The 15,137-nt window shown below is 31.2% G+C and overlaps 1 long non-coding RNA gene across 1 annotated transcript; it reads left to right on the forward strand.

The window, feature by feature from the left end:
• Positions 1 to 435: 435 nt before the first annotated feature.
• On the forward strand, positions 436 to 14,685 carry LOC139496254 (uncharacterized). The gene is made up of 3 exons (XR_011657575.1): positions 436 to 534; positions 1,628 to 1,792; positions 14,444 to 14,685. It is a non-coding gene; the product is annotated as an uncharacterized lncRNA (long non-coding RNA).
• Positions 14,686 to 15,137: the final 452 nt, after the last annotated feature.

Below are 15,137 nucleotides of genomic sequence, written 5' to 3' on the forward strand. Positions count from 1 at the left end.
ACGCTTCGTGCGCATGAAATTTATATCGTGTTTTGATTTTTACCCATTTAAATACCTTCTGCATGTTATAGCAATCGCTGAATTCAGAAACAAAACCAGTCCAAAAAACCGAAAACCAGTCTACGAATTATGCTTTACTTTTGGGTTTATGCTCCTTGTTTTAGGTTTATATTCAATATTGGATTTTCAAATGTTTCAGTGTTCTTGATAATCCAGAACATCGCTTTCGTATGCACAAAATTTATTTTCCAAGTTCTATATAGCAATAGCAATGACGAGTTGATAATCACAGAAAGTCAACTCTTTGGTATTTGCATCACACCAAATAAACACTGACAATCTACCTCTCTAGGCATTGCATATAAATCTTTATTATTGTTTTAATTTTATAAAACAGTGCATAAATGTGTAGTTTTAATTACATTTTCCAATACAAGGATATACAGAGGAAAATCGATGGCACTGTTGATTTCTTCAGAAACTGGACGGACTACAAAAATGGTTTTGGTATAGCACAAGGCGAATATTGGATTGGTTTGTATTTTCGAAAGCTATAAAAAACAAACATATCAAAATAAGCATTGCAGTAAAATGTATGAACACTTATCTCGGTGTTAAGTTGTCTTGTATTTATATGATATAGACATAATCTTTCAATCAGTTTAATTGAGGTCTGGAGCTGGCATGTCAATAACTGTTAGTAGTCCTTTGTTAATGTATGTACATGTATCACTGTCATTTTGTTTAATCGGCCTCTGAATTCTTTTAAACTGTGTTTTTCTGTGCGTTTTAATGTGTGTTTGTTTTTTCTACATTGGCTAAAGCTATATGGGTAAGGTTACGATCTAAAAAAACATGTTTCACCCCGTTGCAAGTCAGGAGCCTCTGGTCTTTGTTAGTCTTATATGATTTTTTACTTTATTTCTTTCCTATATTTCGGAGTTTAGTTTGACGTTCATTTTAACTGAACTGATGAATATTTCTGTTTAGGGGCCAGCTGAAGCATACCATCGTATGCGTGATTTTCGCGCTTAATTGAAAACCCATTGGTGGCCTTCGGATGTTTTCTGCCCTTTGGTCGGGTTGATGTCTCTTTGACACATTCCCCATTTTAATTCTCAATTTAATTGTATTAGATAACTCATTATTTAGTGTTTCATCGACAAATATTCAAAAATGAGTGGCAGAGAACAACTTTTAATTTTTGAAGGCATACATTGTAGGACATAAGAAAGTTATTAGTATTGTAAGTTCACAAGTTGTATTCTTCTTATCTGATTGTGAATATTCCTTTTTTAAACTTTAAATGCACTTACTTTTAAGAAAATATAAATGAACATACTCGTCCTTTGTTACGCGTTATCTGAGTACGTTTACATGTATCGTCATTGACCACCATCAATCTAAACATAAGCAAGGTTCTTCAATATGTGTGTAAAGTTACATGTTATATTGTGCATTAAGAGCAGTGATAACTATCTGGTTTTCTTTACTTATTTCGTTCTAACAGTTACGTATGTATATCGTATTGAAAGTCATGATTTATTCTTGTAAACTATATTTTAAAAGTAACTATTTATACATAATCAATGAGGAATCGATTAATGTTTTCAGATTATTTTTTTAGGAAACGATATGATACATCAGATAACATTAAATGGAAACCACAGATTACAGATTATACTGACAGACTTTTCAAGCGTTACGAAACACGCAAACTATAACAGTTTCAGTTTGTCAAATGAGACGAATGGCTATACACTTTCTGTTGGAGGTTACAGTGGGGATGCAGGTGCCTCATTAATTCATATGTTTGATTTGATTTTGAGATATGATATGAGCTTCGTCAGATTGAAATCGACCTTATCAGGAGCCTGTAATTCAGTGGTTGTCGTTTTTTTATGTGTTACATATCTGTTTTTCGTTCATTTTTTTTTATTTAGATTAGGCCGTTAGTTTTCTCGTTTGAATTATTTTACATCTTCATTTCGGTGCCTTTTATAGCTGACTATGCGGTATGGGCTTTGTTCATTGTTGAAGGCCATACCCTGACCTATAGTTGTTAATGTCTGTGTCATTTTAGTATCTTGTGGACAGTTGTCTCATTGTCAATCATACCACATCTTCTTGTTTATACTTATGCAAGTGCACGCCTACATAGACTTTGGTTGATTTTAGATAATTCAAATACGAAATAAAAGATTGTCTGAAACACGGATGTCAAGTTGGTTCAATATTCAACATTCAACATTCAACATTCAATATTTTTTTTTTTTTTTTTTTTTTTTTTTTTCATGAATCCATTTTCAACATTCAACATTCGATTTCAACATTCAACATTCGATTTCAATTTTCAATTTTCGATTTCAATATTCAACATTCAACATTCAATTTTTTTTATTTTTTTTTCTTGTATCCATTTTCAACATTCAACTTTTAACATTCAACATTCAACTTTTAACATTCAACATTCGAATTCAATATTCAACATTCAACAATCAATTTTTTTTTTTTTTTTTTTTTTGTTGTATCCATTTTCAACATTCAACATTCGATTTCAACATTCAACATTCGATTTCAATATTCAACATTCAACATTCAAATTTTTTTTTTTTTTTTTTTTTTTTTTTTTTTCAACATTCGATTTCAACATTCAACATTCGATTTCAATATTCAACATTCGTTTTCAACGTTCGATTTTAAAATTTCAACATTCGTTTTCAACATTCGTTTTCAACATTCAACTTTCTTTTTCAACATTCAACATTCGTTTTCAACATTCGATTTTCAACATTCAACATTCGTTTTCAACATTCAACATTCGTTTTCAACATTCAACATTCGTTTTCAACATTCAACATTCAACATTCGTTTTCAACTTTCAACATTCGTTTTCAACATTCAACATTCGTTTTAAACATTCGTTTTCAACTTTCAACATTCGTTTTCAACATTCAACATTCGTTTTCAACATGCAACATTCGTTTGCAACATTCCATATTCGGTTTCAACATTCGATTATCATATTTAACATTCTTTTTCAACATTCAACATTCGTTTTCAATATTCAACATTCGTTTTCGTCATTCAACATTCAACATTCGTTTTCATCATTCAACATTCGTTTTCATCATTCAACATTCGTTTTCAACATTGGATTTTCAACTTTCAATATTCGCTTTGACCATTCAAAATTTCAATATTCGTTTTCAACATTGGATTTTGGACTTATCATTTGTTTTCAACATTCAACGCTCGATTTTAACATCCAACATTTGTTTTGAACTACGGTGATAAAGTAATCAAAGACTTTCAAATTACATTTTTTATATCTTTGATAAAGAATTAATTGTTACATTTAGATATTATACAGATCACAAATTTAAATTGTACAATATAATATTACATAAAGATGGTACCAAAAAAAATAGATTGATTACAACATGACACTTACAAGGGAGGTAACTACTTTTAAAACTGACAAGAAAACTAGCACTTTAAAGTTAAAGTATAAATACACAGGTCAGAGGTTTTCAGATCAATACTATTTTAATCGGAGATAATGTCGACGGATGCAAAAGTCTTTTTCAATCTAAACAATAAGGGTGCGTGATCTTTACTTTTAAGTTTGAAGAAGATCTAAGATGATAAGACATAACAGTGACTATCCTCTATTACAATTAAAGCATACCTATATTTTTGGCGAGGGTAGAACTAAAAGACCCCAGAAGAATTGGAAAAAATTACGCAAAATCTTGCATTCGGAAAGTTTCTTTCGAACCCTCTCTAAATCTAAAGCGCAAGTTTTGTTTAATTTATTTTTTTATATTCTGGTCTCGGAGCAAAATATATAGATACAGTGTAAGACTTTAAGTATTTACATATAGGATCATATATATAGGAACAATATCAAAAGACATATGTAGGATAAAGAAAAAAAACGTGTAATCCACAGTCAAGTGTATGGCTATGGTTAGTTTAAACATATATATTTATAGTGGATTGAAAATGTTCTCCCCGTCACGGGGATCGAACCAGGAACCTTTTGAGTTTGTAGTCCGATGCACTAACCGATGTGGCTATTGTATAATGGGTATAAATGGTCCGGTTCCGAGTTGAAATTCCTCCAGCTACTTTCAAGATGAAGAACAGGAATAAAAGCCATGCTCGTTGATAATTTGTATTTTTTCTATGTATTGATTGCGATTTTGTCCCGTGTACTTTTAGTCCGCATCTCTTTTTTTTCTATACACATGGAAACAAGTATTGCAACACCAAATTGAAATTGAAATTAAAAAAACACTCTTTCTTTTTTTGTGATATAATTTGGTAAAATAGAGCTAGTTAAACTTTATTTAAGTATCACATGAGTTTCATCAATAGATATCTACTCGATAAGTTTTTATCTGCACATGCAGCTACTGTACCCGTAAACAGCAAAACAGATGTTTTCATCCTCATTGTTTTCTACACTTTAAATAACCAAGTTTTTAAAGTTATGTGATTGACACCTTGTAATGGGTCCTTGACAACTCTTAACTGCAGCAAGATGGCAGATTATCAGCATAAGAGAAGCAGAGATGTCGCTGTAACAACTGCACGTATTGTTGGTCATCACCATTCCACTATTAGTCGTTTTGAGAATAAAAATCAGGCAATAAACGCTGTTAAAGACCTTCCAAGATAATGAAGACCCCCTATACCATTTGCTAGGGAAAATCAAGCATAATGAAGGTTGGTCAGAAGGAAACCCATTGCATACAAGACAATCCTAAAAAGAGAGCGGTGGCCAAACTGGAGCCTTTTAACAAGAACTGTTCGAAATCGACTCATCGCTACTGGTAATCGTGCAACAGAACCATTTCGGAGACCTTTGCTAACGAACAGACACACAGTTTTCCGTATCACACGTAATGCAGAGCTCGCCAAAGTTGGAAATTAGCATCGTGGAGGAAGATCCAATGTTCAAATGGAATTCAGTTCATCTTCCTTGGCCCGATCGTAGGCCGGATTTGAACCATATCGAGCATATTTGGGACACTATTGGGTGGAAAGTGAGCGAAAGGACACCCCAGTTCAAACACATCATGAAATAAACAATGCCCTTCATCAGAAATAGTTGCTGCTACCTTAGCAACAGATTAGTCGATTTATGGCAGGAATCAGAAGACGTTAAGATGGGGTTATCTGTTTGAATGGATGCTGCGCACAAAGTACTAATTATTTGGCGTATAACGAACACCCATGATGTGAACAGTCATCTGAACATTAATTTTGAAATGTCTGACATTGTAAAGTTCGACTACAGTAAAAGTGGTAAAATGCATTTTTTTGTACAAAAAACACTTGATTTTGTTGGTTATATAAATCATTTTTTTTTTTCAAATATTTTTTGTTCGTTCCAATGCCAATGTTATCATAAACTATGTTTCAATAATATTATACATATGTTTTATTATATTTCATCTAAAAAAAGAGGCTGATTTTTCAAGTTTTAAAAAATCAAGGTGTTGCAATACTTTTTTCCATGTGTATATTTAGGACCTGTACACCGCTAAATGCAAGTTTACCCCTGAAATGATGTTAAAATCGGCGTAAATGAAATGCAGATCGGCACAAATGCAAAACGACGTAAAGGTCATGTGCTTTTTCTTTTTAATTATTTGATACCGGAGGATTGGGATTTCTAGCTTTAATGTAACCCACGTCAGCTTTTTAACTTCTATTTACAGCAACGAAAGCCAGTTTAGCGTTCTGTAATATGCCGTAACAGTTTAATTTTTCATGAAAAAAGGACATGTTTTTCAATGTCCGGTAGCATCGTAACTTTTCAAAAACAATTTCGAACAATATCTGGACATCGGTGGGCATGTACAAGTGCCAAACCATACATGACCGTTCTTTGGTCTTCGTAGATCTATTCCAACTTATTAAGTCTACGCCAAGCAAAACATGATCTTTTAAAACATTGAATATTGAAGCCATAGTCTAACCTTTCCATGTCAGTTTTAATCTAACGTCGTACTTACAGTACATGATATATGAGGCATGGAGATGTTATTTTAACAGATCAGCTAAATTATCTATAGTAAAGGATCCTACAAATTAATGTAAGATACAGTCACAGAAAATAATTATATCTATAAGTACATACTATTATATATAATATATAACAAAATATTTTCATATTTTTAATTTATGTTCTAAAAATAATATATTTTAAGTACACAGTGAAGAAATAAATTGATAAAAAGCGATTATGAATGTTATTTTACACTCGATGATTTCCGCGTATTTATAGATTATGGATCGGCTACAAGCCCAACACGAAAGTTACGTAATGGAAAGCTCTCTCGCAACAATACACCGGAATGACTTCACGGTCATCCGCTGTAAAAAGGACAAAAAAACACAGATCCGAGTGTAATCGCAGTTACTGACAGCTAGTTCAAAGCCAATAAAAACTAATACAAAAATCATGTATCTAAGACAAAAATGTCAATCAGTGCAAATCCAACATCCAATGGATTTAGTGTAAAGACGTTATTAACAATAAGAGAAAAACACGACCTTATGCAATGCCAAAGCATAGGTAACAACAGATTGTAGTACCTTGATGTGTAAAACAATAATATTTAATATGGTTTTAAGTTACTGATAACAAAATTACAATTCATACCAATGAGAACAATATTAAAAAATATTTTTACAGTGTTTGATTGGTATTGAAAGGACTGCTAAGTTTGCTGCCCTGATCGTTTTTAATTTACATGCATAGAATTTCTTTTACTTTATTATTGATAAATACTATATTGCAGAAGTAATGGCAATAGATCTTTAAGTGAAAGATGTTGTTTGTGACCTTAGGGAAATTTATTTGGATTATTCATATATGCCGATTATGGTCTCATTGAGATTTACCAGACCTTCATTCAATTTCAGCACATTTTTTACGTTTCATTTATGGACTTTATGCTGTTCGTTCTGTGCGTCAGATCGTTCTTCCGTTCATCCGTCTGTTCCGGTTCAGGTTAAAGTTTTTTGGTAAAGGTAGATTTTGATGAAGTTGCAGTCTAATTAATTTGAAACACAGTACACGTATTCAATATTACAAATTGTGACTTGGATGGAGAGTTGTCTCATTGGCACTCATACCACATCTTCTTATATCTATATAATCTTTTATTTAGAGACCAGCTGAAGCCAGCCTCTGGTTGCGGGATTTTCTCGTTGTATTGATCCATTGGTGGCCTTCGGTTGTTTTCTGTTTTCTGCTCTTTGGTTTGACTGTTGTCTCTTTGCCATATTCTTTATTTCCATTCTCAATTGTATTGATTGAATAATTGATTAGTTAATTGATTAATTAGTTCATTGATTGATTGATTGGTTGGTTGGTTGATTGATTGATTGATTGTGGGGTTTGCTCATTGCACTACAAACCAAAGTCATTTGAGAATCTTTATTTGTATTGCAGTCTAAATTTCACCAATGAAAATCTACATTAACTTTTGCCTTAGTATTAAATTACTTTGTAAACTCTATAATGACTGTCTGATAACTATAAGACACGCAAGAATGTGAATATAAAAACTTATTTGGCCTTCAATGTCTCAACCTTTTTTAATGTCTGTAACTTCTTTTGTCAGTTACATTTCGATTTTGACATTATTTTTACAAACTACCATTATAGATTTCCGGTAAATGTTCTGCATAAAACCCTTTGGGAACGCACATTGACGTAACTTTCCAAACATTTACTGGAGCCCAATAATTTGGCAAGGTGTTGCAACATGTAATGTAAAGACGTTACAGCCGATTCAGTGAGTGTGTAGGCAAAGGTGGTATCCTTGGTTAGATTGCTTACTAGCTGTATGGTGAAGTCATTATTAGGTTAGATAAACTACCCTCCATTAAGAGCAGACTGGTCCGACATTTAACCAATCAAACTGTCTGTAGGAGTAGGCTACCTTACCTAAAAATGACTTCACGTTTTAACAAGAAAGGTAACCAATGATATTACCTTTGTCTACACACTCAATGCAATCGGCTGTAATGCAAATGCGGAGTTTGTGAGACTAGGCTCAAGCAGTCCGTCGTTAGCATCCAGCTTTCAAATATATATACTCAAACGTACTTCAAATGTTTTTATTAATAAATAACCACTATATCACCAGTTTTCAATATAAAGTTAAGCAGTCAAAGACAATATTTAATGATTTTTTTTTAAATTTCATTTATGGTTCGTTAGTTATATAAAGGCAATAGAAATCGCTTTCAATATATTATACAGCGTGCAGCACGCTTTACATTTTAAAAAGTCAACAATTTTGTGTGTTTATAGAATCGTAAATAGTTATGATTATTTTTAAATGATAGCAAATTGCTCTATTGTGTGAAATATATAGCTTCCATATTCTCGGCATCCTGTGAAGTAGTTCATGAACAGTAATAATTGTTCTGCATTAAAAGAAAAGAAAGTTGCACTCGTGCTTTTAACTTTTTTTTGCCACACAAAACTGATTTTACAAAACATTCTACCTCGGAACTAGTGCATTTCGCTGAATTATGATTAGACTAAAGGTTTATTTTTTGTATTCATAGTATGGTGGGCAAAGAATTAATCCTAGCTATACCCAAACTTGTAATTTTTATTAAGTACGCCCTTTATCTATAGCTTACGTTTTCGCCTAGTGCAGATAAAAGTATTGCCGCAGAATTGTTCTTATTAACTATCCGGTAAGGGTTGGGTTGGGTATCCGACCTCAACTTGAGACCTACTTAAGAAGAAAAAAACTAAGCAGAACAACACCCTGGATTTTTTCTTCTGTAAACCTCTGCTGTCAAGCTTCTCTTTGCACCTAGTGCGGAAAATTTTTATTATATTTTCGGTAAGGGTTGGCTTGGGTGTCCGACCCCGACTTTGGACCTATCTTCTAAAAATTAAATAAGCCGAACAGCAACCTTGATTTTTTTCTCCAGAAGACATCAGCTAGCCTACCCAGCTCCCCTTTACACATTGTGCGGACAAAAGTATTGCCGTTTGAATGTGTTTCATAATCTTTTCGGTAATGGTAGGGAAGGGTGGTAAGCTTAAGTCCACTTGAAAAAAAAGTGGACTCCAATGTGGTTTTATGCAGAACAATGACCCGCAAATCTATGGTAGTTTGCAAAAAATAATAGTATTTTTTTTTATAATGTGATATGTAATATGTTGGCAAATAATGAAAGCTCGTATCTTAATTAATAGATATCGAAATAAAGAGAAACAACATGATAACCAATACAAATCTCCCAGAGACAAACTAACATTGATTAAGACAACTAGTATGATGGTCTGGATTCAGGGTTCTTAATTTCTGTATTCTTTGATATTTTAGGCAATTTTTTTCTATTCTTTATACTTTTAGCCAATTATTCTCTTCTCTATATATTTTAACACCATTATTCTAGCTTTTTTATTTTTTTCTTGGTCCATTGTCTCTATTATTTATATTTTGTCAACTATTCTCAATTACATAATTCCCTATCAACGCCCTCTAGTTCAGGTCACCATATATATATAGCCTTTACAAATAAGCAAAACTAAAACCCTATAGCCTCCGAATGATAAAATAATTGAATGCTTGTCAAAGTTTGAATTGTGAAATTGCGGAAATTTGTTTTTTAATCAATCTATCAAGCAAACCACATTATCGTCCTCGATGTTCACGGTACTAAAAATACTGGCAGATGGACGTCGGTCATCAATTCTAATAATCTTAGATCGACCTTTCTAAACTTAAAAGTAAAGTTGACGCACCCATGTCCAGATTGTTTAAGACTTTTGCATCCGTAGACATTATCTTTGATTAAAATGGTATTGATCTGACAACCGCTGTGCATGTATACTTTATCGACCAGGCTAGTTTTCTTGTCAGTTTTAAAAAGTAATTACCTCCCTTATAAGTGTCATGTTGTAACCAATCTATTTATTTGTACCATTTTTATGTATCGTAATATTATATTGTATAATTTAAATTTGTGATTCGTTTAATATATAAATATGATAATTCATTCTTTATGAAAGGTATAAACAAGGTAATTTGAAAATCTTTGATTACTTTATCACCGTATTTCAATTCAGAAGTCATGCGGTCTATTCTGTATAAATTATGTTGAAATAATACCAGAGTGTTTATATTGCCCCCTACATTGGCACTAATTACAATGACTGTGAAACAAGAAAGGAAAACATTTTACATTATATATCTAAAAATAATTAAAATTAAATACAAAACTCTTCTTAAGTAAAATCAAAAACAAAAAAAGGGAAACAATTGTTTTTCATATTGGTTTTCGAAAAATCAAAAGCGAACAATGAAAACATTCTCGTTTTTGTTTTTTTGTTTTTGATAATTCAAAATGAAAAACGAATAGACTCAAATATACACGGATATCGAATGTTGAATGTTGCACATCAACATGATGTTGAAAGTTGAAAATCGAATGTTGAATGTTGAAATCGAATGTTGAAAACGAATGTTGAAAGTTGAAAATCGAATATTAAAAACGAATGTTGAATGCTGAAAACGAATGTTGAATGTTGAAAACGAATGTTGAAAATTGAAAATCGAATGTTGAAAACGAATGTTGAATGTTGAAAACGAATGTTGAATGTTGAAAACGAATGTTGAATGTTAAAAACGAATGTTGAATGTTGAAAACGAATGTTAAAAGTTGAAAATCGAATGTTGAAAACGAATGTTGAATGCTGAAAACGAATGTTGAATGCTGAAAACGAATGTTGAATGTTGAAAACGAATGTTGAAAGTTGAAAATCGAATGTTGAAAACGAATGTTGAATGTTGAAAACGAATGTTAAATGTTGAAAACGAATGTTGAATGTTGAAAACGAATGTTGAATGTTGAAAACGAATGTTGAATGTTGAAAACGAATGTTGAAAGTTGAAAATCAAATATTAAAAACGAATGTTGAATGCTGAAAACGAATGTTGAATGTTGAAAACGAATGTTGAAAGTTGAAAATAGAATGTTGAAAACGAATGTTGAATGTTGAATGTTAAAAACGAATGTTGAATGTTGAAAACGAATGTTGAAAGTTGAAAATCGAATGTTGAAAACAACTGTTGAATGTTGAAAATGAATGTTGAATGTTGAAAACGAATGTTGAAAGTTGAAAATCGAATGTTGAAACCGAATGTTGAATGTTGAAAACGAATGTTGAATGTTGAAAACGAATGTTGAATGTTGAAAACGAATGTTGAATGTTGAAAACGAATGTTGAATGTTGAAAACGAATGTTGAATGTTGAAAACGAATGTTGAAAGTTGAAAATCGAATGTTGAAAACCAATGTTGAATGTTGAAAACGAATGTTGAATGTTGAAAATGAATGTTGAATGTTGAAAACGAATGTTGAAAGTTGAAAATCGAATATTTAAAAACGAATGTTGAATGCTGAAAACGAATGTTGAATGTTGAAAACGAATGTTGAAAGTTGAAAATCGAATGTTGAAAACGAATGTTGAATGTTGAAAACGAATGTTGAATGTTAAAAACGGATGTTGAATGTTGAAAACGAATGTTGAAAGTTGAAAATCGAATGTTGACAACGAATGTTGAACGTTGAAAACGAATGTTGAATGTTGAAAACGAATGTTGAATGTTGAAAATGAATGTTGAAAGTTGAAAATCGAATGTTGAAAACGAATATTGAATGTTGAAAACGAATGTTGAAAGTTGAAAACGAATGTTGAAAGTTGAAAATCGAATGTTGAAAACGAATGTTGAATGTTGAAAACGAATGTTAAATGTTAAAAACGAATGTTGAATGTTGAAAATCGACTGTTGAAAGCGAATGTTGAATTCTGAAAACGAATGTTGAAAGTTGAAAACGAATGTTTAAAGTTGAAAATCGAATGTTGAAAACGAATGTTGAATGTTGAAAGTTGAAAATCGAATGTTGAAAACGAATGTTGAATGTTGAAAACGAATGTTAAATGTTGAAAACGAATGTTGAATGTTGACAACGAATGTTGAATGTTGAAAACGAATGTTGAATGTTAAAAACGAATGTTGAAAGTTGAAAATCAAATATTAAAAACGAATGTTGAATGCTGAAAACGAATGTTGAATGTTGAAAGTTGAAAATAGAATGTTGAAAACGAATGTTGAATGTTGAAAACGAATGTTGAATGTTAAAAACGAATGTTGAATGTTGAAAACGAATGTTGAAAGTTGAAAATCGAATGTTGAAAACGAATGTTTAATGTTGAAAACGAATGTTGAAAGTTGAAAATCGAATGTTGAAAACGAATGTTGAATGTTGAAAATCGAATGTTGAAAACCATTGTTGAATGTTGAAAATCGAATGTTGAAAACGAATGTTGAATTTTGAAAACGAATGTTGAAAGTTGAAAACGAATGTTGAAAGTTGAAAATCGAATGTTGAAAACGAATGTTGAATGTTGAAAATCGAATGTTGAAAACGAATGTTGAAATTTGAAAATCGAATGTTGAATGTTGAAAACGAATGTTGAAAGTTGAAAATCGAATATTGAAAACGAATGTTGAATGTTGAAAACGAATGTTGAATGTTGAAAACGAATGTTGAATGTTAAAAACGAATGTTGAATGCTGAAAACGAATGTTGAATGTTAAAAACGAATGTTGAATGTTAAAAACGAATGTTGAAAGTTGAAAATCAAATGTTGAAAGTTGAAAATCAAATGTTGAAAACGAATGTTGAATGTTGAAAACGAATGTTGAATGTTGAAAACGAATGTTGAATGTTGAAAACGAATGTTGAAAACGAATGTTGAATGTTGAAAACGAATGTTGAAAGTTGAAAATCGAATGTTGAAAACGAATGTTGAATGTTGAATGTCGAAAATCGAATGTTGAAAACGAATGTTGAATATTAAAATCGAATGTTGAATGTTGAAATCGAATGTTTAAAAAAAAAAAAAAAATGTTGAATGTTGAATATTGAAATCGAAAGTTGAATGTTGAAATCGAATGTTGAATGTTGAAAATGGATACAACAAAAAAAAAAAAAATGGAATGTTAAAAGTTGAATGTTGAAAATGTATACAAGGAAAAAAAAATTGAATGTTGAATGTTGAATATTGAAATCGAATGTTAAAAATTGAAATCGAATGTTGAAAGTTGATATCGAATGTTGAATGTTGAAAATGGATTCACGAAAAAAAAAAAAAAAAAAAAAAAAAAAAAAAAAATTGAATGTTGAATGATGAATGTTGAATATTGAATATTGAACCAACTTGACATCCGTGTCTGAAACAACTAATTTTTTTTAAATAGATCTTTATATACAACAAACTTTTCGTTTAAAACCAGATAAAGGGTAAAAAAGATTAATTGATACTCATTTACATATTTTAGATATCTATCCGATGTAGCTCATATGTTATTCGAGATTTTACAAGGGATAAGGGTTAATAGTTTTAATCCCGAACAAGTAAAACCTTTTTTGCAATGATTTTAAGTTTTCATGAAGAAGATCAGTAATTCTCTCAGCACTCCTTAATTCCTCCTACAATTAAAATAAAAATGACCGACAAATAACATTGAATAAAGCAATGCAAATAATGTCGAAAGTAGCATTAAGCAGCAACTGTGGTGCAAACAATGTATAAATTCTGGTTCATCGGGGCACTTTTCTAGATTATACTTCAAACCCTGAAATCTAAAAGCCTATTGCGTAGGAGTGTATGTGACCGGAAACGACCTACTCTGAATGCACTTACCTTATTTTCTTCTGACTAAAGTCGATACTTGATTTGTATCTTACAATTTATTAACCGATGATGTAGAAATTGTTTTTTTTTAATAAATATTGTCTGTACCAAAGATTTGACTGCTTCGATATTCATATGTACGAACAAATAACAAACATAAAGTAAAGTATGTTACTGCTCTAGAAAAAAAGGGGAAAACACACTAAAAAAAATGTCTAATGCAGTCAATGCTTTATTCTACCTTCATCGGGGACTGAAGCAGGAAAAAATTAAAAGCCGAGAATGTATAAATATTTGCAAACACAAAGTGCTCTGTAGCCAATTAGGACATCACATGATGCCTCTTTCGTAATTTATCATCAGATCATGATCGATGATAGATAAACAAACCTTAAAACAATATTGTTCAACTCTTGTCATAATTTATTTGTGATTTATGTATTAAATGCTTCCGATTTGGTTTGAAATGACTTAACTTTTAGTCAAACATGCTAACACATTAAAAGAAAGATTATTGAATTTGGTTTTACGTTTATTTTAATCAGCGATGGTTCAATTATAACAGTGATAAAGGGAACGGATATTTTTTTTTTAATTTAATAACTAACCAATTCAACCAGAAATTAACACAATTATGAGCTTACTGATTTGAAAGAATAGATTGATACTGATTTTATATTTTAGGTGACTCTCTAGCCAGACATAACGGACAAAAATTCACGACAGATGACAGAAATAATTACTCTTACGGTGGATGGAATTGTGCCACACATTTTCATGGAGCCTGGTGGTATGAGACATGTCATGACTCGAACCTAAACGGGAAATATTCCCTGACAGCTGACTGTCCTTATGGTACAGGCATTATTTGGTACACATTTCACAACAGCTATTACTACTGCCTCAAATCAATAACGATGATGATACGAAGGAATTAAGATATTAAAAATGGAAATAAACCATGAAATTTCGTTAGTTGTATGTACCAAGTAAGGAATGTGACAGTTGTTATCCATTCGTTTGATGTGTTCGAGCTTTTGATTTTGCCTTTTAATTATGGACTTTGTGTTCAAAATTTTACTCGGAGTTCGTTTTTTTTTTTTTTTTTTTTTTTTATTTTGCTTTTTTCTCACCTATATATATGTTACAGGCATTTTCTAAATTTAGGCATTTTGAAAAATACCTGAAAATGTTAGGCCTTTTCTCAAATGCCTGCAAGATTCAGTCATTATACTGAATGACTAATTTTTCTAGGCATTTTACAAAATGCCTTGAAAAATTGAAAGGCATTTTACAAAATGCCTGAACTTGTTTTTAAGAATAACATGTTGAAAAAAAAACAAATCAATTGAAAGCTTTGAGCGGTTTATTTATGATA

The sequence above is a fragment of the Mytilus edulis genome, chromosome 11 (assembly GCF_963676685.1).
Source record: "Mytilus edulis chromosome 11, xbMytEdul2.2, whole genome shotgun sequence".
Taxonomy (NCBI): Eukaryota; Metazoa; Mollusca; class Bivalvia; order Mytilida; family Mytilidae; genus Mytilus; species Mytilus edulis.